At 46.4% G+C, this 25151-nt stretch overlaps 1 protein-coding gene across 10 annotated transcripts in view; it reads right to left on the bottom strand.

The window, feature by feature from the left end:
- Positions 1-25151, bottom strand: part of RERE (arginine-glutamic acid dipeptide repeats) — a 302330-nt gene that overhangs the window by 242875 nt on the left and 34304 nt on the right. For 4 of the 10 annotated variants that reach the window (XM_048519247.1, XM_048519245.1, XM_048519253.1 and 1 more), the window contains exon 1: positions 3139-3372. The exons of 2 other annotated variants lie outside the window; for them this stretch is intronic. The gene's annotated coding sequence lies outside the window, so the exon portion shown is untranslated. Of the gene's footprint in view, positions 1-3138; positions 3374-25151 lie in introns of those variants that run through there. 4 more of the 10 variants (XM_048519250.1, XM_048519249.1, XM_048519252.1 and 1 more) reach the window with 2 other exon arrangements.

Below are 25151 nucleotides of genomic sequence, written 5' to 3'. Positions count from 1 at the left end.
ATGGCTACTAGTGGCCATTCTTAGTCTGAACAATACAACCCCAGACTCACAAAGATAATACTGAGTTTTCCCATTCTCTTCTGCCCACCTCAGCCTCAACTTCATCTTCAAGGTGTGGGTGTTGACCTTTAAGGCCTTACGCAGCCTGGGACCCTCGTACCTTCGGGACCGCATTACCCATATGTCCCTACTCGGCCTCTGCACTCAGCAGAGGCAAACTTGCTGGTGGTCCCCGGCCCCTCAATGATGCAGCTGGCCTCCACATGGGCCAGGGCCTTTACGGCTCTGGCCCCAGCCTGGTGGAACACTCTCCCTCCAGCTGTCTGTGCCCCGCAGGATCTTGGTGAATTCCGCAGGGCCTGTAAGACTGAGTTGTTCCACCGGGCCTTTGGAGTGACCAGCCACTGAATGAAGTGCCCCCTCTTGCTCCTTTACATCAGGGTCCCTTTATATTAATAGGGCCTGCCATCCGTCCCCCTCTTGGGGAGGTTTTTAAATATGGGTCTTGCTAGACGCCTTTTATTGTAGTAAGCGCTGTTTTTGAAGGGAATTAGTATTTATATTTTAAAATTGATGGAGCCTGTATAATTTGTAATTTATCCACATGTAGTTAATCTTTTCTCCCTTTATTTGGTTGTATTGTGGTAGAATTTTATGTTGTACACCTCCCAGAGCCCCCCGGGGATAGGGCGGTATAGAAGACCAAATAATAAATAAATAAATGATAAACCGTCATACCTCTGCTTTAAAAAAAGAAAAAAACCTTCACAAAATGAGCTGACAGTTACCCACAGCAGGTAACAAAAGCTTGTCTTGTCCCACTACATGAGCAAAAATAAGCAAGGAGGAGAAAGGAAGAAGGGAAACGGGGAGGGGGGCGGAGAACAAACTCCACCAAGCAATTCCACGCAACCTCTAGCGTAGGATGCTCTACATTGCAAAAGAAAGCCGATGCTTTTTGACATAACAGCTGTATGCACTGTTACATTAATTAAAATAAAAGGCTAGTCCGACATCACATACAAGTGATTCACTGAACCTTGCTGACAAGAGCATGGAAGCATTCCCACAAGAATTATGCATAAAATAAAGAACAAGCGGACTCATTTATACAGCTGCTACAGAGTATATAATGTATGTACTTAAAAGGGTTGTGGAAATGTGTGAGAAACAGCTGCCTGAAGCTCACACGCACGCACGCACACACAAACATGCTATAAACTAGGAGAAAGCACACAAAGGAAGTGGCGAGAGAGAAAGATGACGTCAGCCCTTGCCTCAATTCATAAATGCTAACCACACAGAACAAGGCAAATTCTGAACTGCCTCCTTCTCTTCAAATCCAGCTTGCAGGGAATGCACACATACAGTCTGAGGGCTTTAAAATATGCTACTAAACACACTCCACACTGATCCGTCAACTTTCAGTGGTCTCAGGGAGAGTGCTGGCAAGGCAGGGTGGAGAACAGTGTAATCCTAGTCAATTCTATCCTGCAGCCAGATCAAATAACATTTCAAGAATTGCTAGCCAAGCAGAGAGGCTGACTGAGCAGAGCGCTCAAGCCCTGTGGTTTCAAACATACATATACATTCACAGGTCCCACAGATAGATTACGAAACACCTCAAACGGTCCTAAATTAAATCAAGCTGAATAATAACCAATATGAGGGAGAGGGGAATGGATCCGAGTGACAACCCTGTGAATTCATAAATTAATGTTAAGGTCCATTTTTAAAGCAATTTTTTCATGCAGTAACTACATCTTCATAAAAGCATGGACAGTCCAGAGAGACTACACACACACACACACACACAATCACAGAGGTGATTGGAAGCGAGAACTCCTGTGCCTTCACACTGCAGTTACGTCCCCTTTGCAGCTTTTAACTAGGTTTAGGCTGCAATGCCATTTTACCTTGGCATAAATCCGGCACAACTCAGCGGGACCCTGAAAAGAATCAACACGAACAGGACAGGGCACTATAGCTACCTTTACAGACAAACAACTTGCAATCTTTTATTTTTATTTTAGCTATAAGATGAGGTGGAAGGAGAAGCAAAGATTCAGCTTCCCCGGCTGAGATTTCTCCACATGCTTGACTCTGAGAGCAGATTCCCTTCACCTCCACTGGACTTACGCCCCAGAGTAACTGGAAAGAGAATGGCAGATCTTGTCAACTGTAATGTGGAAAAAGATCACATAGGGCTGAGAGGAGGCCACCCTGTCCTACAAATCCTCCACGGAGGGCAAAGCCCATGTGCCCTCCAGGGAGGCTGTAAAACAAAATCCCCACTGCAGAACAAAAGCAGGGGGCTGGTTTCTGTCTCAGGGAACAAGCAGCAGTAGAGCGGGTCCCCTGTCACATCAGCTAAGATCAAGGTTGAGTAAATATTGTAAAAGGGCCTTTTCTAGACCAAGCCATGCACCAATTAAAAACATAAAAGGCATTCCAGCACACCCTTCTGCTCCCCTTCGCAAGGGAAGTGAAAGGCCCCTCTCCGCTCTCTCCTCCCCCCCCCCCGCGCAAAAAACCAAACAAACCTACACTATCCAACCTCTCAAACACTTGGCTTGTTTTTTTAAAAAAATCAGACCCAGACACACACACACACACACAGTTCACCTTGCACAGCACAAGCTCCTTTGTTATAGGCTAGCAAACGCCTGGACTGAAGCCAAAACATTCCCCTCTGGAAAGGGAAACCTGTAACCTGAAAGCGATCTGGAACGCAGCCCCGGCCAATAAAAGCCACCCCATCGCCTACCAAGTGGATCCAAGTTTCCTGGAAATTCTTTCTCCTCCTCTCAGAGCCTGCAAATTAAGGGGACGGGGCTGGCGGGCGGGCGAGGGGGTGTTGCGGTTTCTTTCGCAGAGAAAACTAGTTTTATCACTTTATTTCAAGGCTAGGAATCCCTGGATCGCCAGGCGACAGCGATGCAACTTCTCCCGTGTTTTGAGCCTTGCTTGAGCACACGTGCGGGTCAGCGACCCTCTTGACCCGCCGCCCCTCCCGAAGCCGTGAGACCTGCTTCTCTCCCACCTGCAGCCGGCAGCCCCATCCCGGGGCGGGCCGGCAGGGCCCCCATTCGAGACCCCTCCGCTCCCCACCGGCCCAGGGCAGGGCAAGCCACTCACCCCAGCTCGAGAGAACTTCCTGGAGCGGCGGGGCCGGGCCAACTTGCGGGCGATCCCGGCAGCTGTTCGGGGACCGACCCCGGCGGAGCGCGGGCAGAGGCGGCAGAAGGGAGCCCGGCAGGCCCAGTCCCTGGACGGGGGCGCGGAAGCCCCTGGCGAACAAAAGGAGGCCCCGCTTCACTGCGGCGCGGCGGCGGCTGGGCCAGGCGCGAGAGGCGGCCGCATGGCCCGGGCCCGCGGCGGCTGGCGGCGCCGAGCAGCGGCTGCGCTCCCCCCGGCTCCCGGCCACGCGTCCCCCAGCGGCCAGCCAGCCCCGCTCAGCCGCCGCCGCCGGGCCGCAGCCACCTCCACATGCCTCGGCGTGACCCCGCCGCGCTCGCCCGCCCAGACACCGGCAGCGCCAGCCAGGCAGGCAGGCAGGCAGCGCACAGCACACAGCAGAGGAGGCGCAGCCGCCCAAAGACACCGAGAGGCGGCGCGCCGCAAAACCCGGCAAGGACGCCGGGCCGGCGCTGCCTGGTGGCGCTCAGGCGGGGCCACCGGCCGGCTTAGCTCCGCACGCGCTCCTCCTCGCCACGCCTTGGCTGGCTGGCTGGCTGGCCGGCAGGCGGCTCTCCGTCCGGGCGAGCGCTCAGGCGCCGCGCTCCTCCCGCGCCCGCCCGCCCGGCCTCGCCCGCCACGCCCAGCTGGGCCCAGCTCCCCAAGGCACCTGCGAGCCAGGCCGGGCAGGAGGAGGAGCAGCAGCAGCAGCAGCAGCAGCAGCCGCCCGGCCAGGGGACAGCCAAGGCAGCGCAGAGGGGCAGGAAAGGCGCCCACGGGAGGAGCAGCCCGGCCCCGCCACTCAGCCACTTTGGGGCAACCCTCCGCCAGCCCCGAGCCCCCCGGCGAAGGCAGGCGGGAGAAAGGGAAAGGCACCCCAGCCACGGCCGCGCAAACCCCGCGGAGACGGGCAAGGGGTTCTAAGGGACAGGTGGATGGAAAGGGTCAGTTTTATCCTTTGTGGATGGGCAGTGTACCAGGACATTGGTGGGTTTTTTTAATGGAAGGCTGACATTTCTTATCCTGTGGGGGGGGGGGGTCTGAACTCCACCCCCTCCTCAGTAATTTGTTTGACACCTCAAACGGTTCATAGAATAGCTTGGCTTCCCCCCTCACATGGAGCCCCCCTCCAACTCCCAAAGAGCAGGCTCTGGTTCAGCACAGTCTTGGGGTATACACCCTCCTCCTCCGCCTCACTTGGCAACACCCAGAGGAGGGGGCAGGAGGGACAATCCGCCCCTGAAAAGTAGCCTTGCTGCCCATTTGACAGGCAGCTGACCGGGAGGGCGAGCACTAATCCCTGTTACCTGAGCTTCTGCACTGGCCCCCAGGTAGGGAGGCTCACAGGTACTGCTTATTATCTTGTCAGCTGGCATTTGTTTTGCATTGCTGCGCTCCCGGAGTCCTTTGCAAGATGAAAGGCCCGAGCTCGAAGCCTTAATCTATTCTGCACCAGCGACAAGCAGCTGCCTAAACCGCCGGCCCAGCTAATGAAGTATAACACCCTTGCCACCCTGAAAGGCTGCCGTGATCAATACGCTCTGAAGGCGAGCGTGTACTGCATGCCTGGCTCCCTCGAAAGATCAGCAGTGCCCATTAGCTTCTCAATGGGAGCCCTTCCAAGGAGGGGGGAGGAAGGCACAAGGTGGAAATCAGTTTCATAACCGAGACGCTCAGTGATGGAACTGCACCAGCCAAAGCCCCCCCCCCCCACGCCCCCCCAATCAATCCCAGAGTCAAGCTACAAAGGCTACAGTGCGTTTAGCCACTCTTCCCGGTTTATAATCAAGTGTGGCCTGCCACGTAGCTGGGCCACGGGAAGGACGGATTGCCCCGGCAGTCGCTTGATGTAGTGCTTGCCTCCCAGCCATTCCAGAAGAATTCTTCCAGACATTAAGCCTACATGGGCTATGTGAAAATTTCTCATCTATCACTAATGCCATCATCACTCTGCACAGCAAAACGGGCCTGTATGAATGAGAACCTTCCACAGCGGCGTTCGCAGAAGCCTTTAAAATATATGTCACAGCTATTTCTGCAGCAGAACTTCAGCCATGACTATTTTACTCCTGCCATATCTTGTGCATGTGCCCACACAGTTGTGAGACTCCAGCGGCTCCCATTATTCTTTTGGTTTGCCTGTGTGCCCTTGAAAACACCCCCTCCCCTTGGGTAGTCAGCCCAGCTAGTAAGGTGAAGACAGAGGAGCTGACATAGGATGGTCCTGTCCCCCCCCAAGTTTCCCCAAGGTTCATCTGGGAGACTTAAAACTTCAGAACCAGGTGGCATCTCCCTGTCTCTTCAAAAACCTTGAAAACAGCCGAAGGTGGCACACTCTCACGTCTTTGCCACAAAATCAAGGATGAGCCCAAACAAACTCCTCCCGGCATAAAATGAATCCAGTGAATCCTCCTGCGGCTGCTTCAGCAACTTGGGTGAACTGCCGCAATCCTTCAAAGGGAGTAAGATGGATAAAGGGTGTGAGATTTGACAGTGATGTTCGACCTGACTGTTTTGGCGCAGGAACACCTGGCACCTGGCCACAGGAGCCCTCTGACTGCTAACTCACCTGGGACACTTGACAATAGTATTGACTTTTCCCAAGGACAACTAGATCAAGCCATCGATAAAACCAGCTGAAGTGTGAATGTTATATTTGTCCAATTTATATATTTCTAAAATGGTATAGAACCGCCTTCAAAGTGACCGGTACAATAAGAGAGTCTCTCCTACACGTGACTGCAGCAAGTCAAATGGGTGGTAAAGGAGTAGTGCGATCACAGCCTCTTGTATTAATATTTAGGCTAAATCCTGGGGTCTTAAACTCTGACTTATAGCTTCGTCTTTCATTTCAAGTACTTGTGCGCTGTCTTCTGTAAATTCTTTTGTGGCACCCTCCCCCCCAGAAAACTCCAAACACATCAAAACAGAATGTAAAACCACATGGAGCAGTTTAAGACAGAAGGCATTATTAAGAAAGAGCACCAGTATAATCAGTATAAAACACACAACACGTCACACCACAGCAGCAACGTAGTCACTGTAGCATTTCACAGAACAGCAGAAGAAAAATGTCACTATTAATACCAACAATACAAGTCATTCTGTGTTGCAAAAATGGTTTTGGACAGGTAGATTTTGTTAAAAGCCCCATGAAGTTTTTTACACCCCCACATTACAATTTTTTGTCTTCTTCCTGTTGTGTCAGAAGCAAGTTAAACAGTTGAGGCTCTACACGCCCTTTTCCAAATTGAAGATGCACTGAAATGACTCTGCAAGTGTGCAAACATAAATTATATCCTGTAGCCACCAGAATCAGTGCTCCCCCCCACACACACACACAGCTTAAAAGAATGAGCAACAAACTTGCAACAAACATGGCAATAGCCGATAGCTCTCAATAATAACTTTAAAAATTAGCCAAAAGCAATAATCACACAAGCAAACTCCTATGCTCCAACCAGTGGTGTTGGTTTTCTAGGAGCATTCGAACTGGAAACATTTCCAATTCCAATTTAAATATTTAAATGATGTTAGCAAAAGAAGACAGGTACTACACTTGATCTTAGCCAACTACATGTAAGCCTGGACCATATACAAGCACTGGACCAGAGTCCATATTCCAAATGCAGTCGTGTAACATGAATGATTTCCACACATAACCCGACACTATAAATACACTGTCTTAATGTATGTGAACTGGAAATGCTTCTACAAAAAAAATACAGCATCAGGAAATTTTCCACCCCACATCACTGGCTCCAGCACTCAAAGTCATCCACCTGTCTCACACAAAGTAGATACGACTGCCTCTTGTGCCTTGTTCTGTCTGCACTGTGTTACTGGAGTTTAGCTGTGGCAATCATTTTGCAGCTGGCTCCACCCCCTGTGGCAGCCATCTTGTTGCTGCGTCCACCATGCTGTGTCGGAATTCCAAACGTCCCCACAGGCTCAAAAAGGTTGGAGACCTCCACAAATGCAACGCCTTCCACCCTCCAGAGCAGACACTTTGCCCTGGCATGCACCTATCCCTGTTCGCTCTCATCCCTCTCTTCAAGCCGGCCCACACAAGAAATGAGAGAACTTGGAGCAGGGATGCAAAATCGGGAGAGTGGCAGTTCTTGCACATTCATTCTAAGCTCTGCCCATATGCAAATGGGGCTCAAAGCACACAGACAGTCTGAAATTTGTAGCATGTTGCACAGTTTGCTCACTCGCCTTTGCCCAACACCCAATGAACCTATGCACCACAGAAACCACTGGAGCACACCAGTATGACGAAGTCCTCCCCTTTCTGCGACTGTATAATCAAGAAAAGGGTGCTTTGAAAGAGCCACGCAAGGGGGCCAATTGGACATCTGATGGAGGAATACCGATCGGTCAACTCCTCAGATATTTAAGATCAGAACAGGCTTCTTCTTAAAGCCAGTTTTAAAATGCAGATGGTAATAGCTGCAACTGACTACATGAACACGAGGCAGCAGAGGCGGATCTGACTGAAATGGATTCTCGTTCATCAGAGCGTTGCCGAGGACAAGAGTCGCACAGACCAGGAAGAATGCCAGTCCGTGCGGTAGGTCATTTAACAGCCTGCAGTGCTTGCAATTCAGGAGCAGCACCCTTGGGGGGGGGGGGGCAGCATGCAACATGCTCACCCAATCGGAGCAGTTGCCTGTCTGTTTACAAGGGCTGCTCCTGATCCGCCGGAGAAACAATCCAGGCCGTGTTTCAGTGCAGTCACCGTTTTTCAAAACAACCCTGTCATGTTGAGTACCATTAACAGATAATGAAAGGAGACAAGGGATGCAGTTACAAGCAAAGCACTCAGCCTTGTACAGGCCTAAGCATGCAGCCAAGTGAGCTGACATCTGACTTTATTATAAGCATTATAATTAAATAGAATACCTAGTTTAAGTAACATTAAGGTTGTGACACAAACCAACAAAAGCTGGGGAAATTCAGAGTGAAAGCTTTGACACGCTGTCATTAACTCCTGCTATTTTTCTGGAGGGAAAGAGGAGGCTCTTATGCAGAAATGCAAGATGTGTGTATGTGTGTGTGTTTAGATTTTTCCCCCCTCTCAAACAGGCAAACAGGGCTTGGTTGGGAAGCCAGCTATAACTTTAAGGACTCTCCATTCTGAGTGGATGAGATCATGACCCTCTGCCAAGGGTTTCATTGCTGCTATGCCAGGGTCAATGTGGAAGTGGTTCAGGTTTGAAAAGGCTAATGAATATGGAAAGGATTCCTTGAAGGCTAAAAACTTGCAAAGAGGGAGGGAGGGAGGTTTGGGTTTATACTCCACTTTTCTCAACTGCAAGGCTGCTTACAAACTCCTTCCCTTCCTCTCCCAACAAGGGGTTGTGGCCTTGAGGCAGGTGAGGTTGAGAGACTTCTGACAGAAGGTTTCATGTGGAGGAGTGGGGAATCGAACCCAGTCCCCCAGATTAGAGTCCACTGCTGTTCACCACTACACCATGCTGGCCCCCTGCTACCACCATAACAGACTACTTATACATACGTACGTACGTACTTACGTATGTACGTACATACATACATATATATTTTGTGTGTGTGTATATGTATGTATGTATATGTATATGTATGTATGTGTATGTATGTATATGTATGTATATATATATACTTCATTTATATCCAACTTTTCTCCCCACGGTGGACTCAAAGAGGAGGAAGTCATTCCCCACCCACCCACCCACCCCATAACTACTTTGTGAGGCAGGTTAGCTTGCGGGTGAGTGACCGGCTCAAGGTCACCCCGCAAGCTTCTATAGCAGAGTGGAGATTTGAGCCTGGGTGTCCCAGATTAAGGTTATAACACAATGCCCAACACTGTAACCACTATACCACACTGGAAGGTGAAAAAGGACTCAGCAACGCAACACAACACAGTTCTTCCACGCATCGGCAAAGGTGCCGCTTTCATGACACTCTGTTTTCACACAGCACAGAAATAATTTATACCCTCTTGCGGGAGCTTTAGTACACCTGAAGAACATTAAACGAAGATATACCGCAAGATCTATCGACTAACAACCATTCTCAGAAATTCCTTCTGAGAGAATTAGCTCTTATCAAGGCATGCATAAATACTTCACCCGCCTAGACAAACTGCGCCAGGAGAAGGCGGCAGCTGCTTAAAGGCTACCAGATAAACATACTTCAGCAGGCAAAACTAATTGTAAGAGCACTTTGCCTTATCAGATAGATCACATTAGAAATGTATTATTAAAATTTACTAAGCACTTAAAGCTGAACAGGTCACAGGAGTTGGTGCTGGGGGGGGGGGCGGGGGCAGGACAGAAGGAAGAAGAGGCAGAGAATCACAGCTAACAACCTTTTTGTCTGTCAGACCAAATTTAGCTGGCTTTGTTTAGCAAACACAATACACACCAACACATTGTTAAGTCCATTACAGAGAACAATGGAAACATGATCTTGACAAATGTTTCTAAGAACAGGTTCAATGTGCATTTACAGGGTCTGTAATTGAACCAAGCAAACCTGTTTAAGATCACACTAGATGAAGTTTAGGGTATGTTGACATTTACTCCCCCACCCCGTCTGGTTATATCTCATTCACATTAGAATGAGAAAGCACATTTCCACATTTGGGGAGGAAGGGGGGCGAACAGAGAGAAAGACTGTAAATCTTCTAAGCAGCCCTCCTTAAAAAGACTAACCAAGTGTGGGGGCGGGGGCAGGGAGAGTTAAAGAAAGTGTGCAGTTGGGCTAACAATACAACAATTCAATTAGTGAAGAGAGTTCCTTCCTTCCCTCTGGATAATCCACAGTGATATCTAGAAAATCGAGGGGAGGCGGGGGGGGGGGGTTTGATGCACTGGGCCATTCCCCCAGCCCTCAAGATCCCAGATGTTTAATTATTTAGGCTTCCCAGCAAGAAGAGTCCCTGAAGCGCCACACAGATCATTAAACCTCAGACACACACACCCTAACATTTCCAACACACCCTAACATGCAATAGGCAAATAATGCATAGCTTAGAACCTCAACACAAAATTACAATTAAGGCTCCACATCTAATTCTAAGCAGCTCATTCAGTCAGACATAAAACCTACCTAAATGAGTAAAGTCAGGGGTCAGGTGTCTCTGGGTAACTGATAATACACCTACCGGTTGCCACTCGCGAAGCAAAGGCCTCCATTTGGGCCCGGCTACTACTCATTGTATCAGATATCAGGAGAATATTCAATACAGTCTTCTCTGAAGAGCTTACAGAATGGAGGGCAATAAGTGCAAAAAGCATTCTTTGACATATTCTTTTTTTTAAAAAAAATCCTATTTCCTACCTTTGTGCCAAAAATGGCACTCAAAATTGGTTTGAATTTCAATATTACTGCACAGCTAACTGAGTCCTTTGGGGGTAGGGTAGGGGGTATAAATATAAAAACAATAGTTTTGTTGTATTTTATAGTTTTATTGTATTTTATTGGATTTTATACTATGGTCTTTTAATGTGTTATTGTACACCGCCCAGAGCCCTCCGGGGGGGTGGGGGTTGGGGGGTTTATTAAGTTAAATAAATAAATAACCAAGAACAGCAATGAGAGGCTTGGGGAAGGTTGAAGAGAACACAAGAATAATGGGGTGTGTAGAGGATGGGCCGGTTCTGACACAGGGTGCCCTCAACTGCTAGACCAGGGGTAGGGAACCTGCGGCTCTCCAGATGTTCAGGATCTACAATTCCCATCAGCCCCTACCAGCATGGCCAATTGGCCATGCTGACAGAGGCTGATGGGAATTGTAGTTCCTGAACATCTGGAGAGCCGCAGGTTCCCTACCCCTGTGCTAGACAATACGTGAACCACAACACAAACTAACCTCCATTTTACTTGTTGAAGTAATCGGGGGGGGGACGGGGGGGAAGGCAAACCAAGAAACTATTCCAAAGTTCATCAGGAGACTTATCTACATGAGTGCTCGTGAACATGCTTCCCAGTCAGCTCCGTGCTCTCAGACTACAACTTCCAGGGTTTCCACGTGGGAAATCACGGCAAGACAAACTTATTGTGAAACATAAAGGTCTGCACCATGGGCCAGTATGGTCTGGTGGCAAAAGGACTGAGTGCCTTTGGACTACTCACGCCTTCTTGCCCTCACCTATTTTGGAGCGGTTGGAAGAATAAAACTAAGGAGTGGAGCTTCATGCTGAAAGGAACAGGTGAACAAACCATGAGAAGAAGACTTCAGATGCATTTCAGTGCATTTGGCATCTGGTCTTTGTTTATCTAAATAAAACAAACAATTTGCAAAGGCTTATCATGCTGCCCACCCGCCTTTTGCATTTTTCCTTCTTAAACCTTTTGCACGTCCTCTGTGGCAACCCTTTTCTGCCTCTTGCTTCAGCAAGACATCACAAGTTTCTTTTTCCCCAGCTGTACTTCGAAAGAGAAGGTCCCTGAGTGTGGTATTTTTTTAAATAAAAAATACACCCCCAGAAGAACCTACCCTTTCAAAATGCAGGTGGAAGATAGCATGGGTCTTAAGTAACTTAAAATTCAGCCCTGTTGCTACCTGGAAGAAGAAGAGACCATTTATATGTTTTCTATTTTCATTTGGGGCAATTTTATTCTTTTCGCTGGGATTCAGTCGCAGGGAAATTCCATGCATTGGTGTTTTTTTAAAAAAACATTTTTTAAAAAACTGCTCAGTTGAAAGTCCATTTAACCTCCTACATATGTCAGAGGTGGGAAGAAAACGTGCACTCAATCCATTCCCGCAAAAGAATCGTCAGGAGCCGAATGACGTCAGCTCTGAGGCACAAACACATGTGAGGTTGGAGAACTATGATCAGATCCCCCAGCATGTAATTTAAGCTCACACTAAGTTGAGTTGGGGAGGTGGACTGAAAGCAGTGGGAAGGGGAAAGATTTCTCTCCCCCACAAGTTTCCCCAACAGGACTCTCATACACACACACACACACACACACACACACACACGGAAAGAGATGGATATGATACAGATGGCGGTCTTGTTTCCCTACTGGATCTAACAGCAGCTTCGGGGAAGATTGCTATCAGGGAAGGAGGGAGGAAGAGAATATTAAGTCTTGCCTATTTCTAGGGATGCTTAGCTCATATACAAAAGCAGTAAAAGTTAACCCCCTCACACACACACACACATACATGTCCCTTCAGATTCATCACCAGCTACTTAAAGGGGCAAACTGGTCAGCTTGTGGTGTTTTGTTGCTTGCAGAGACAGTGGATGTAAAGCTAGATCCAGATTATGAAGAGGGCAACTAAGTTATTTACTAACCTGTGATAGCCAAGATGAGTTAATAACGTTTGCCTAGTCCCCTGCAACAAGAAAGAATCAGTGCTAGGAGAAATCCTCTGCCTACTGAGAGAGGCCTGGTTCTTTACGACTGCCACACTGTTAGGCTGTATTTACGCCACGGATGACAGCAGAAAAACCTAGGAAAGTCAGCAAGTACAACAACTGTGTGGGCTAGTAAATTTTTTCCCATTTGCAAGGCTGAAATATCCTTGCCAGATATTGTAGCCAACTGTAAATCAGGAGAGAGGGAAATTTACTTAGCATTTTGCTCCACTGCTTAGCAGCGAAAACCGATGCCACGCAACCCTTGTCCATGGTGAAATGGTCTCCTTGGAGAGTCCAAGAAAAAGAACGTGGTGGAACCCCAACACCGGCAGTTGGATCCTACAGAAGAGGAACAAGAGCACAGTTGAAGACCACCCATCTCTGCACACTGCCATGCTATCTGGCTGCTGAGCATAAGCACAGAGGACTGTTTACAAAGTGGGGGCACTCACCCCATGGCTGCTGAGTACGACAGTTCGCCTCAAAGGGAAAATAAGGAATCATCCCCACCAAACTGTTCATCAAGGAGCGGTGCTGGGGAAAGGACTAATAACGTTTCACACCATTGAACTGATTTTGTAAACCTCCTCGAAGGTTAAATGTGGTGACAGGGCAAGATTAACAAGTTAGTAAAAGCATCTCAGTTGCCAGATATTTTGGTACAAATCAAACACACACTCCCAACACCCCCAAGCAGTGACATTCAAGACAAGATTTTGAGGACCGCCCCCCCCCCTTCCCCCAAAAAATTACAGGTTGAAAGAGTTGAGCCACTTAATTTGGAAAAGACATCTGTGACTCCAACAGAACTTGCCTGTTCTGAAACCTGCAGACAAGGCCAAGAATCTAGACACAAACATTTGCCAAGACAAAATTGTTAATGTTTGTTTACACTAGGTGTAAGAAATGGTAGAGTAAGTGCAGAACTAGGGCTTTATTTAGGGTGGCTGTTCTTTGAGTTAGCCTAAATAAAGCGCTGGCTGTTGGAAGAATGAACCACATCCTACCAGCTTGGAGCTTTTTTCTTTTTTTTTAGTCAAAGCATATACAACAAGACAGCTAAGTCAGGGGTCAGGGGTCAAATACCCCCCCTTCCCCTTCAATGTTTTTAATCACAGGATTTTAAACAATGAGAGCAACCCTGCTCTCCCCCTTCCGATCCAACTAAAACTCTTGTGAATGGAAAATATGATACCTCTATCAACAGCCTGTGGTATGTTTAAACTATTATAATGTAAAGCATGCTTATTCTCACAAAAAGCAGCAGAAATTACTACCAAATGCTTCCTTTAAAATCGCTCCAGAATAGGGCAGATTCTTTAACTGCAGAGAAGGGGGGGGGGGTTCCCCTGGCGTATAGAATGTTAGCAGATGCCAAACAGAGACTGGTAAAAAAAAAATAAACTTTTGGGGGAGATCTGTCATCCAGCAAAAAGAAAAAGAGAGAATGAAAAGAAAGCAGTGCCCTCCACATTTTCAGCACATTAACCACTTTTTTTTTATATTCAAGGGCTTTTATAAAATTCAATAGGATTTTTTTTTTTAATGGCAACCACAGGAAGTGACCGGAGCTATATAAGCTTTTCCCTCCCGAGGGCCAGATAAGCTTTAAAAACAGGAAGTCTGCACTGTAATGATGAGGAAAAAAAAATTAACAGCCCAGAACCACAAAGGGACAGAGCAGTTACAGATTCATGCCCAAAGAGGAACAGCCAGATAAAAGCAGTAGGGCTCAATGTGGCATTGGAGAGTTACTGCGGGGGGCGGGGGGTGGGATGCCACCCTGGATTTTAAATTTATACTAGGGGATGGAACTAATCAAATAAACATTTTTAGCTGAGCTGTATGACTGGAAGCAAGTCATGAATTCTGTTTTCTGCCTGGCTCATTTGGGATAAAAATCCTCCCAGACCTTGGAAACAGATGGCTATTCCAACATCGCGGCAACAGTTATGGCGTGCTTGAAGACGTGTGTTGACCCACCTGCACGATCTCACTGATGAAAGCCACAGCAGCCAAATGTTAGGATTATATCAGCTTTCCAACAAGATGCCAATGCTGTCGTGAGCCAAGGAGGTGGGAAGAAAGGCAGCCTTTCAAATCCCAAACTGAAACATTAATTTTTAAAAATATCTCGCTGGAGCACAGAACTTCTTCACAATGCAAACTCAATTTCGAATGCTGCTTTTATAAATATTCAAGCGTTTTCGGTACGCCTCCCTCTCGCTCTCTCACGTGCACAGCATCCTCCAGAATCTAGCAAGCACTTTCGAGAGATTGTTGAGGACGAGACAGCACAGCCGGAGCTCTCTGGGAGGGAGTCTGGGTCACAAACACAAGCTTCAACATTAGCTCAACTGCTACAGAACTGGAATACTTGTTTTCAGTCTCAACCGCAGCCGATTAAAAAGGCTTTCATCTTATTTCATTCCAACATTAAAATCCAAACATTTCTCTCTCCCCACTCACCCCCACCCCCAACATTCATTTAAAATAAAAAATCTCAAGCAGAAAATGGCCCATTGGATCAGGGACACCAGGATTTAAAACCAGGCTCAGCCCTGGTAGCCTTCAGTGTCGCTTGTCCATATAGACAGGAACAGCAACTGAATGTTTAAAGATTACTGCAAAGACAAAACATGTCAACTGCACATCTGTGCGTGCGTTTGTGTGTGCGCACATGTTAGTAAGTAAAGGGACTTCGGTGATGGGCAGGTAATAAGTATTCAGAAAACAAAGTGCTGTCAAGTCACAGTCAACTTATGGCAAACCAGTAGGGTTTGCAAGGGATGTTTAGAGGTGGCTTCCCACTGCCTGCTCTGCAGAGCCACCCTGGACTTCATCGGTGGTCTCCTACCTTGAAACTTACCAAGGCCTCATCCTGCTTAGCATCCAAGACCTGAGGAGATCAGGCTAGCCTGGGCCACCCAGCTTGGGGCTCAACAGGACATTACGAACTGCTTCATAAATAACATTTCAGTTAAGTTTTCAAATAGTGGGTCGGGAAACTGTGCATATATAACATCAATGCCTATATTGTGTTGTGATCCACCAACAGGCTCTGCCCTTACGCTTCATGTGTGCCTGGAAGCGGGACATAAACAGCTAAATAAGCAAAGCCCTGTTGCTTATGGCAGATCAAAACTGGTTACCACTTCCCACATCCAGCCGCTGTAAAGAGAGAAAGACACGCCGACAGTTCATGATACATGCAGCAGTAAGCTCTTAAGACTCCCTTCCCCTGTTTCAAGGCCAAGCCCCTCCTCAGTTTTTCCCGTGAGCTCAGCAAGTCCCGGCATTCTAGCTCACATGACTCCACCCACCAACCATGAGTGTAACATTCACGTTCATACAGCTGTGCATCTATTTACAAAGTACATTCCTGCAGCAGTAAATCAAGTCAACTAGTACACAGGTGGGGTAACGCAAACAAAAGGTGAATATGCAGGTTATCTCCATGCAACCATTTGATGTTTTCACTTTCCTAAATAGGCTGCACGCAATGTTATACAATGCAGCCATTCCCCCTGATAAGTCTATAAAGAGCAAGGGCATAGACAGGATACCTAATACACAAGGATTTACAGGGGGAGACAGAGAAGATAACATTTCAGTGAAACCAGCATTGGGGTGCTGCACTCTGCATCTATATTTCCAGCACCACTATCTGTAAGGGAAACAAATAGGTACTGGGGCAGAGAGGGAAAGCAGCCACGCCAAGCCAGATCCATTCACTCAACCCATTCACAGCAATAATGTCTTTATAAAGAAAGAAACGCCGTTAAAGCCAGGCACAGCATGACAGATTTTGAAGCGAAATCATATTGGTTTGGACCAATGCTGCCTCACATGTTCTCAAGAGTAATGCAGCTGGCATGATTTGTGTAAATAAGCTTCACGTTTTGGAAAACGCTGCATTACAGCTCCCCAGACACCATCCTTCAAGCCTTTTCAGAATGAGGATTTGGCACAGAAAAAGGAATCTCTGATCTTCTGTTTATTTCTTTCCTTTTATTGAGAGCAAAAGGAAACTACGCATTAAGATCTGGCAGAAAAAGAACACTGCAAATCAGGTATGTCGAGAGGTTAAAAAAAAGACTTGTTTCATAGCTGCACAAATTCCAGCATTCAATGACACAATCTGAACACAATTAGGCGTGCATGGTTTCCTCCTTCCCAGTGAGGGTTATATGTGCTTAAATCAGAATCATATTTGGATTGAACGCTAGGGTTTTCTTCTTACTTAAATGGTTGAATGGGTGAGCACAGTGCACAAAGCTTACTCCTGCTTCTAATCTGTCACTAGGTGTCACTATAATGCTGAATGCACAGCTAACTGCATTCTTATAACAGTCTGTGACAACCAAAACCCCATCAGGGAATTCAAGAAGGAAGACTAATTATTACCAACCATCATTAATTCCTGTTGAAAGACAGGATTGTCAAAGGCTTCCACAGCTGGAATCACAGGGGTGTTGCAGGGTTTCCAGGCCGTATCCTCTGAGATCCTCTGAAGGTGCCAGCCACAGATGAAGGCAAAATGTCAGGAGAAAATGCTACTAGAACACGGCCATACAGCCTGGAAACCCCACAACACCCCAGAAATCAGAACTGCTTACATAACATCAAGCATCCCAGGTGGGAGAAGAGGGCTGGAGAAGTACTTTGGGAAGAGACACTTTCTGAGTAGCAGGGATACCACTTTGCACGCCCAAGGTTCCAGGTTAAGTCCCCACCGTTTGCACCTGAAAGAATCTCAGATAACTGAGGCAGGAAAGACTTGAGGTCCTAGATAGGCCAGTCAGAAGAGGGTTTTGTTTTTTCTTGTATGTTTTTGTTGTCTGTTTTTGTCCATGGGGGTCAAAAACTGGCCACATTCAGATTAGATCAACACATGGAATGTGAGGCTTCCTTTTAAAAGTATTTGGAAAGGTCTTCTCTGTGCTCCTTCAACTATACAAGCAAAAAAGAAATATGCATGAGAAGAAAATGGGAGGGGGGGACCCATATTATCTGTATATAGAAAGCCTGCAGATCATAACACTAACTGGGTTTTTAAACAACTCCACCATCACAGGGAAGATACAAGAGCAGAAACATCAAAGAAACACATGCCGGCTTTTTAAATGTTCCAAAGATAACATTTTCCCCGATGAAAGCAACTGATTGCAGATGGTAAAGCCCAAACTGAAACACATGGAGCTATCAAAAGGGACATTTACTAAAGAACAAATACCAGCTTATTATGAAAACATTTAAACATTCTACATGGAGTTCCAAACAAAAAAAAAAGAATGAATTGGTGGGGAAGGGAGAAATAAAGGAAGTAAATGTGTACAGATGGCAACAGCATTCTGCCAAAACCAAACAAAAATCCTAGCAAAGCAAGTTGTAAACAAAGCTATATCCATCAAGAACTGAGTAGTGTTTTTCTTAGGAAAAAATTAAAATATGCTGTCTTTACCAGGGCATCAATTTAAACATACCATTTACTAACCAAACTGCATCTGGTTTGTCTCAGATTGCTTCAGTCAAACAGAGCTGAGTTGGCAGCAATTTAATGCAATGCCACCTAGCGGCTGTCTTTCAAAATGCCATCTTCTAATTCCACCGCAAGTAGCTTTGGTGTTCCAACTGCGCTTTGGACATGTAGAGTGAGACCCTCTGGAAGCCAAGCAGGCATTTTTCAAAAACAGCTTTTGGCATGAAAGCCAGCAAAGTGCAGTGGTTAAAAGTGCCGGAATAGGATCTGGAGGGCTGGGTTAGAATGCCCGCCCTTGTCATAGATAGCACATTCTCAGCCTAACCTACTTCACAGGGTTGCTGTGAGGATAAAATGGAGGAGAGGAAAACAACATAAGCCACTCGGGGCCTCTACTGGGAGAAAGGCAGGGTATAAATACAGAAAATGAATCAATGGAGGCTGAGGGTGTGTCTGAGCTGTTCCGCAAGAGACCTAGTGCACACCATGTACTTCAGAGTAATTTCCCCAGCTCAGACCAGGGATCCATCTGGTCCAGCATTCAGTTTCCAATGGTGGCCAGCCAGCTGCCCCGCCAGAAGCTCACGTGCAATGTGCAAAGGCAACAGGATCCGAGCATCTTGGGGTTGGGGGCTAACAATGAATATGGGCATTCCTTTGCCCTGATGTGGATCTGAATTCTCCCAGCAATGAGCACACAGGAAAGCAGCCGCTGCACAATCCCCTCGGAGCCAATGCTTCTGCTCAAGCACTTCTGCTCGGTGCAAGAGTGTTCCTATCGGAATGCAAAGCTTGAAAGGTGAGACGCCAAACCCCTGTAAATGAGGCTCCGAGGGGCTTGTCAGTCTGGGTAACAGTTGTATTTCTCAGCAGCGCTTCAGCACAACCACCTTGTCCTTGATTAGGGTATTGATAGACAAACTGCTGAATTTTAATGCTAGTGTTTTGTCAATAAGTATTCACGTAAGTTTCACAAGTTCATTAATAATCCATTAAGGAGGCATGAATTAAAAGTTTGGCAGGCAGGCAAGCTTCCCCGGGAAACAAAATCAGCATCTTCTAGGCTGGGAAGAACTGAATGTGCCAAATGTGGCATATTAAGATGCAACCGCACATTTTAAAGGTCACACTTAAACTGTACCAGCAAAAAAAAAAAAAGGTATCGCCAGGCAGTTGTAGATTCACACACTGGGGTACCCATTTTGCTTCAGCTTTAACCCACAGTTACGTCATGTTTGTGGAGGAACGTGTCATCAAGTCGCAGTCAACTTATGTCAACTTTACAATAGAGTTTTCAGGGCAAGAGACATACAGAGGTGGTTTGCCATTGCTTGCCTCTGCGTAGGGACACTAGACAGGGGTCCCCGATGTTGTTGAGCCGGCAGGTACGTTTGGAGTTTGCCATGGCACAGTGGGCACACCAACAAAATGGCTGCCGCAGGAGGCAGAGCCAACCACAAAGTGATTGCCTCAGCTTAATTTCAGTAGTGCAGTGTAGATCCTAGTGCTGTCCGTTGCTGCCAAAGCAACATTTTTTAAAATCGGCACAGCCTCTTAAATTTCCAACAGAATCAGTGTTGCGAGATGAATGGAGACGGAGGCAGAGATCCAGTTCGGTGACAACAGAGCTCCAGTGAGACTCTGCCCCCGGAGCTTCCGACACCCGTTTATTTAAGGGATTTTAGGGAAAGCAAAACAATGGGAGGGCCGGATCTTCAGGTAAGGATTGTTCCACCGTGGTCAGCAAAAACACATGCCTGCAGCAGCCAGAAAGTCTTGACGGTCAGCAGTTTTGGCCCGATTACATTTTTGCCAGGAGGAGAGGTTGAGCACATGAACGACCCTTGAGCTCTGTCGAGCTAAGAAGAGACTCCTGGCTATGAGTGTGCTCACCAGATAGGGCTCCTCTCGGTGTTTATGTTTCCCTACAAATCAGGAGCCTTGCTGGGCCAAAGCCCTACCTGGTCTCACTTACTTCCTAAAAACACTTGGCATGTTGGCAGGTGAAACAAAAGGTGTTGGCAGATGCCATGGTGCCCTTGTGACTCACCCAAGGTCACCCAGCAGGCTTCATGTGGAGGAGCAGGGAATCAATCCCAATTCTCAGAGCCTGGCCATTCCTATTCTCCTTCCCCCACCCCACAACAACTGATAATGTGGTGATAATACAGCCCTACTTCACAAAGATGTCATTTTATTCTCATTATTTTAGGCAACCTTCCTCCAGAGTTCGAGTGCTTCTATCTCCGGTACATTTCACCTTTTCTTCCAACTGAGTTGAGACATTTGTGTCCTTGTATTCATTCTTTAAGTAATTCACCCCATCATCTGCTGGTAAAAACCACAGACCGAGCCAAAAACAATGCTTGCAGAAAAAGGACAATTTCAAAACTTTTTTAAAGAACCAAACCTGAAATTCTGTTACTGCATTCAATTCCGCTGCTACTCACGTCGTCTCTTAGTTGTGGCCGCTAATCATTTGCTTTTGCAAGAAAATATTACATGGCGATGAAAGCAAAGGAGTAGCACACATTATCTTAGAGAAGTACATATTACTGCAGGGTGGCACCAGAGCTCAGGAGCAGAACAGAAGCGTTGACTATCCAAGGCTCAGCACCTCTGGTATCTCAAGCACCAGGTGATGAGGTTTGCTTTTCTCTCCTTGACCAGTCAGAGGGAGCTGGGTGAGCCAACAGGATGATTCAGGAGAGGGTACCTTCATATGCTCATACCCTCCATAGGGCAGTTCTATATCATTTTATTCCTAGAGGGCAAAGCCCAGGCCCAGTTCCTGGGATCACCTGCTGAATAATTTCAAGCAGCATGGATCGAAGCAGTCTCTACCTGAGAACATGGAGCACATGGAGAGTAAGAAGACGGGGGAATGGGCTAGGCCAATTGGCCATGCTGGCAGGGGCTGATGGGAATTGTAGTCCATGAACATCTGGAGTGCCATAGGTTGGCCACCCCTGGGCTAGGTGAACAAACGGCCCTGATCTCAAATAAGGCATGTGTTCAGAGTTAATGAAGCTCAGTATTTCAGATGTTCTTCTCTGCAAACAGATTTGATGTGCTGAGACACAGAAAAATTGGTTTTAGGTCGTAAATGTTGGCGATTATTTGTTGTTTATATTGACAGGAAATGTTTATATTGACAGGAAATGTTGGTATCAAAGACTGTAGTAGATTCTTCAAAGAATTTGCAACAATTCTTCTTGGACTTTGTTTTAGCCTTCTGATAAATATTTTCAAAAGATATTCTTGCCTTTGCTTGTAAATTTTTACTAAAAATGTTATACATACTAATTCTCTGCTTTGAATGACATCTGAGTTTTGCAAAATGAGAGATCCGCCAAGGCACACATTTGCACATTCGCCTGGAGTATTTACCTAGGTGGCTTTCTGCTCTGCTTCTATGAGCAAGCTTTTGTTTTGAAATGGCCTTTCAGACGGTTCACTGCTGATTAACCCATTTTCATGCCTTGAAGAGCTTGATTCCTATTAGTGCAGAATGCAATCTGCACATTGATTTTTGTCTCAGTTGGGATCCGGAAGGGGGAGGGGGCGGAAATAGGGGGGAAAAAAGCAGCTTTTCAAATTAAGCAGCTACCTGCAATGTTAAACAGCATAACTGAGGTGGCCAGAACACAGGACCCCAAAACAAACACAAGAAATCTATATAAAGGGGTTGGGGGAGGGGGGGTTCCAATTAAAACTAGGAAGCAGGGATACCTACTACATGTAAAACCATAGGTAATTCTGGTATTATTAGCTTGGACAATAAAAAGGCGACAGGACTTTTCAAAAGTTCAGAATCAGTACTAGACTTTTTTCCCCCTGGCCCTGAGTTACCACCATTTCAGTACACCACAATAGCCATGGTGCTGGCAGCAATCCTTCCAAAAATAGAAATCTCAAGCCAAATGTGGCACGTCCAGGATTCTCCTACCACACCCTACTCAAATCTTCATTTTTAAATGGAGCCTTTTTTCTTTTTACCATTCTCAGTTTTATAGTCTTCCACCAAATTGTAATGTAAATCAGAGGATTTTTTATTTCTTACCCTGAAGCAATCTCTCTCCGGATATTTAATTCCTGATAAACAGAGACAAGTTTCAATCTTCCATCTGGTCAACAATACATGATTACTGGCTATTATGGCACCTTGAAAGTCTATGTAGGCACCAAACAAATTGGAGATATTACCACATTGGGCCCCATGGGGTTAGCAGCACAAAATATTATAGGTTCCCTTCTTTAGAAGACAAGATTTAAGGAGGCTCAAGGCGACTTACACACTCATTTTCCTTCCTCTCCCCCACAACAGACACCTTATGAGGTAGGTGGGGCTGAGAGAGTTCCAAAGAATTGTGACTAGCAGCCCAAGGTCACCCAGAAGGCTTTGTGTGTAAGAACGGAAAACAAATCCAGTTCACCAGATAAGGTATCCGTTTCTCATGTGGAGAAGTGGGGACTTAAACCCGGTTCTCCAGATTAGAGTTCACTGCTTTTAGCCACTACACCATGCTGGAATAGAAAAAAGGTGCAGGCAAACAAACGGAGGGGGGGCGAGGAGAGAGACCACTGCTCATTGCAAGCAACCCCAAGAATCTCATAACTGAGGTTCTAATTTAAGCCACTGCAGATGGCATCTTGTTCCTGGTCAGATGCTACAAGCCATTTAGAAGTGAATTCATTAACTGGCCCAGAACTAGCAGCCTCAAGAAAAGATCAAAGATACTGGAGCACTGTAAACAGGTTTGTTTCTGCCACAGCTCAAAGACACGAATTACATCTGGCATGGACAGTTAATGTTACAACCCAAGGACAAAATCCTACATAAAGCAGGGTTATATCAATACAGCCAGGAACAAAAGGCACTGATCTAAAAATATGTTGGGCATTTAGAAAAAAAAAAGGAGCATGTTCGACATAGCATCTGCCGGGTACATAACTTTATAGGTAGAAACAGAATTAACATATGGGGACTTTTAGTTCTGAAAAAGCAACTGTGCTCCAACAACAATGTGTAATATTTTACTCTGTACCTAGGAAGGAAACACAAAATACCCCATCTATCCCCAGTCCATGAATAAGATATTATCCATCTACCATTTTATTTGTGTTCTACAAATGCATGAAAAAGCCCTTTCAGTATTCATAATGATTTAAGGCAGCAAGGAGAATTCCAAAGCTCTGCTTTTAGAGCCACAACATACTCACAGAGGAATCCCAAGAGTTTAATAATTAAGATGTATAGCCCAGAACAGTTCTCCAAGCCAAACCAACAGCATTCTCTTGGATCCCCCCCCCCCCCCCGCAAACACACATAGAAACACTCACACACACAAACAGATCACCATAACTAGGATGAGATGCCGTGAGGTTGGAAGAAGGAATGCGACATCAACCTAAAGTGCTGGGCAAACACTTTGCGTAGGGACAAAAACCAGAAAGAGGGTCTCACACATGCTGCGTTACAGCACCCTCTAGAGTCATCCTTCACATAATGCCACTGCAAGCCAGATCTCTCCGCCAGTCATGAAATATGCTAGAACCCACAAATGGCCTTTGATTTTTTTTGTCAATTTATTATAAAAACCTTTAAGCAGGCCACTTACCAGCTACTTGCCAAAGTTGAAGTCATGTTCCACATAGAAAGCATCCCTCACTCAATCACAAAGCAAAAAAATATGAAGTTATGAAAAGCTTCTAATTCGGAAGCAGGGGGGGGGAGGGGGGGGGAGACAGCATGCCAACCCACAAACCAGCTCCACGTGTGTTGATATCAGTTTTCAGTGCCTGGAGCACATTTTGGCTTCTTCAAACAGCTATTAGCACTTTTAAAGCAGGTTTCTGGCCCTTAGTCACAACCCGTGCTGACAATTACTTAAGGTGCCTTCTGAAAGGTGCTTAAAATTAATGCTGTAATTCCACCTTGGGGTTCCAACCAAGCTAAACCTCTTGGCTACTGCAGTTTCACCACACAGCCCACATTCTGGGGGGGGGGGGGGATTACAAAATACAAATGGATTAATTACCTTTTAATGCTTTTCATTTTTATACTTTGCACCGAATTTTTAGGAAACCACACGCACATAATTCGAAGGAAAACTAAGAAGAGAAACGGCAGTTAGTCAAAATCTGACCCAACCAAGAAAAATGCTTCTTATCGAGTAACAACACACACACACTATGGCAATCCACAAATCCTGGCTTTAGAAAGGCTCCATGGATAAGCAATCTATTTACTCCATGGATAAGCAATCTATTTACCATTTTTCCTCATTGCTGAAAGTGGTCTACAGTAACAGCCATGCGTAGGCATTAGATACAAGCTTCCACGTGCACACAGGAAGAACACAGAGATCCTATCCTGGAATGTATTTGGTAGTTGCAACGTGAGTACTTTACCCTTGGCCACCTTTCGAATCTGCACCTCCTCTAGTCACTTCCCCAAAGTCCCCGATTCACGATCTATTTATTCCCTTTCCTCCAAGCACCTGGCCTTCGGCATTGCCATGTCACATGCAGCATCCCTTCCATCCTGCCCATCCGGCCTCTGCCAACTCACAACATCTGGGTTCTGCAAAGTTCTCTCCCAGCCAAACCATCCAGCAACTTCTGTCACAGAAGATCAACTGCTTGCCAACACGATTACTAAGAGAAGAATGCTTTCTCCCTGCTTCATGTAGCCCGGAAGATGGCTCCTTGACTCAGCCGATCTGGCCACCTGAATTTATGCCGCTGTGACCTCACAACTAGACTATTGTAATGCTGCACTCTGCATAGGTCTGCCCTTGAAATCAACTTGGAGACTCCAGCTGATAAAAAAAAATGTCGCAGCTTGGTTATTATCAGGGGCAAAGAAGCGCAGTCACTCTACCAGCTGCCCATCAATTACTGGGTTCAGTTTCAGGTACCTGGCTACCAAATGTGAAGCCCTTCATGGCCTTGGACTCTCACATCAGCACACCTGCCTTGCACTGTATAATCCACCTTAGATCTTTGTGAGAAAGCTGGACTATAAATAAAATAAATAAGTCATCCATTGCAGGTACCTTCAGCTTGAACCTTCTATGACTTCACAACATTTCAGCTAATACAAAGTAGTTATTAAAGGCAAT

This window comes from Sphaerodactylus townsendi, linkage group LG16 (assembly GCF_021028975.2).
Source record: "Sphaerodactylus townsendi isolate TG3544 linkage group LG16, MPM_Stown_v2.3, whole genome shotgun sequence".
Lineage (NCBI taxonomy): Eukaryota > Metazoa > Chordata > Lepidosauria > Squamata > Sphaerodactylidae > Sphaerodactylus > Sphaerodactylus townsendi.
This window is presented reverse-complemented; position numbering and strand designations above follow the sequence as displayed.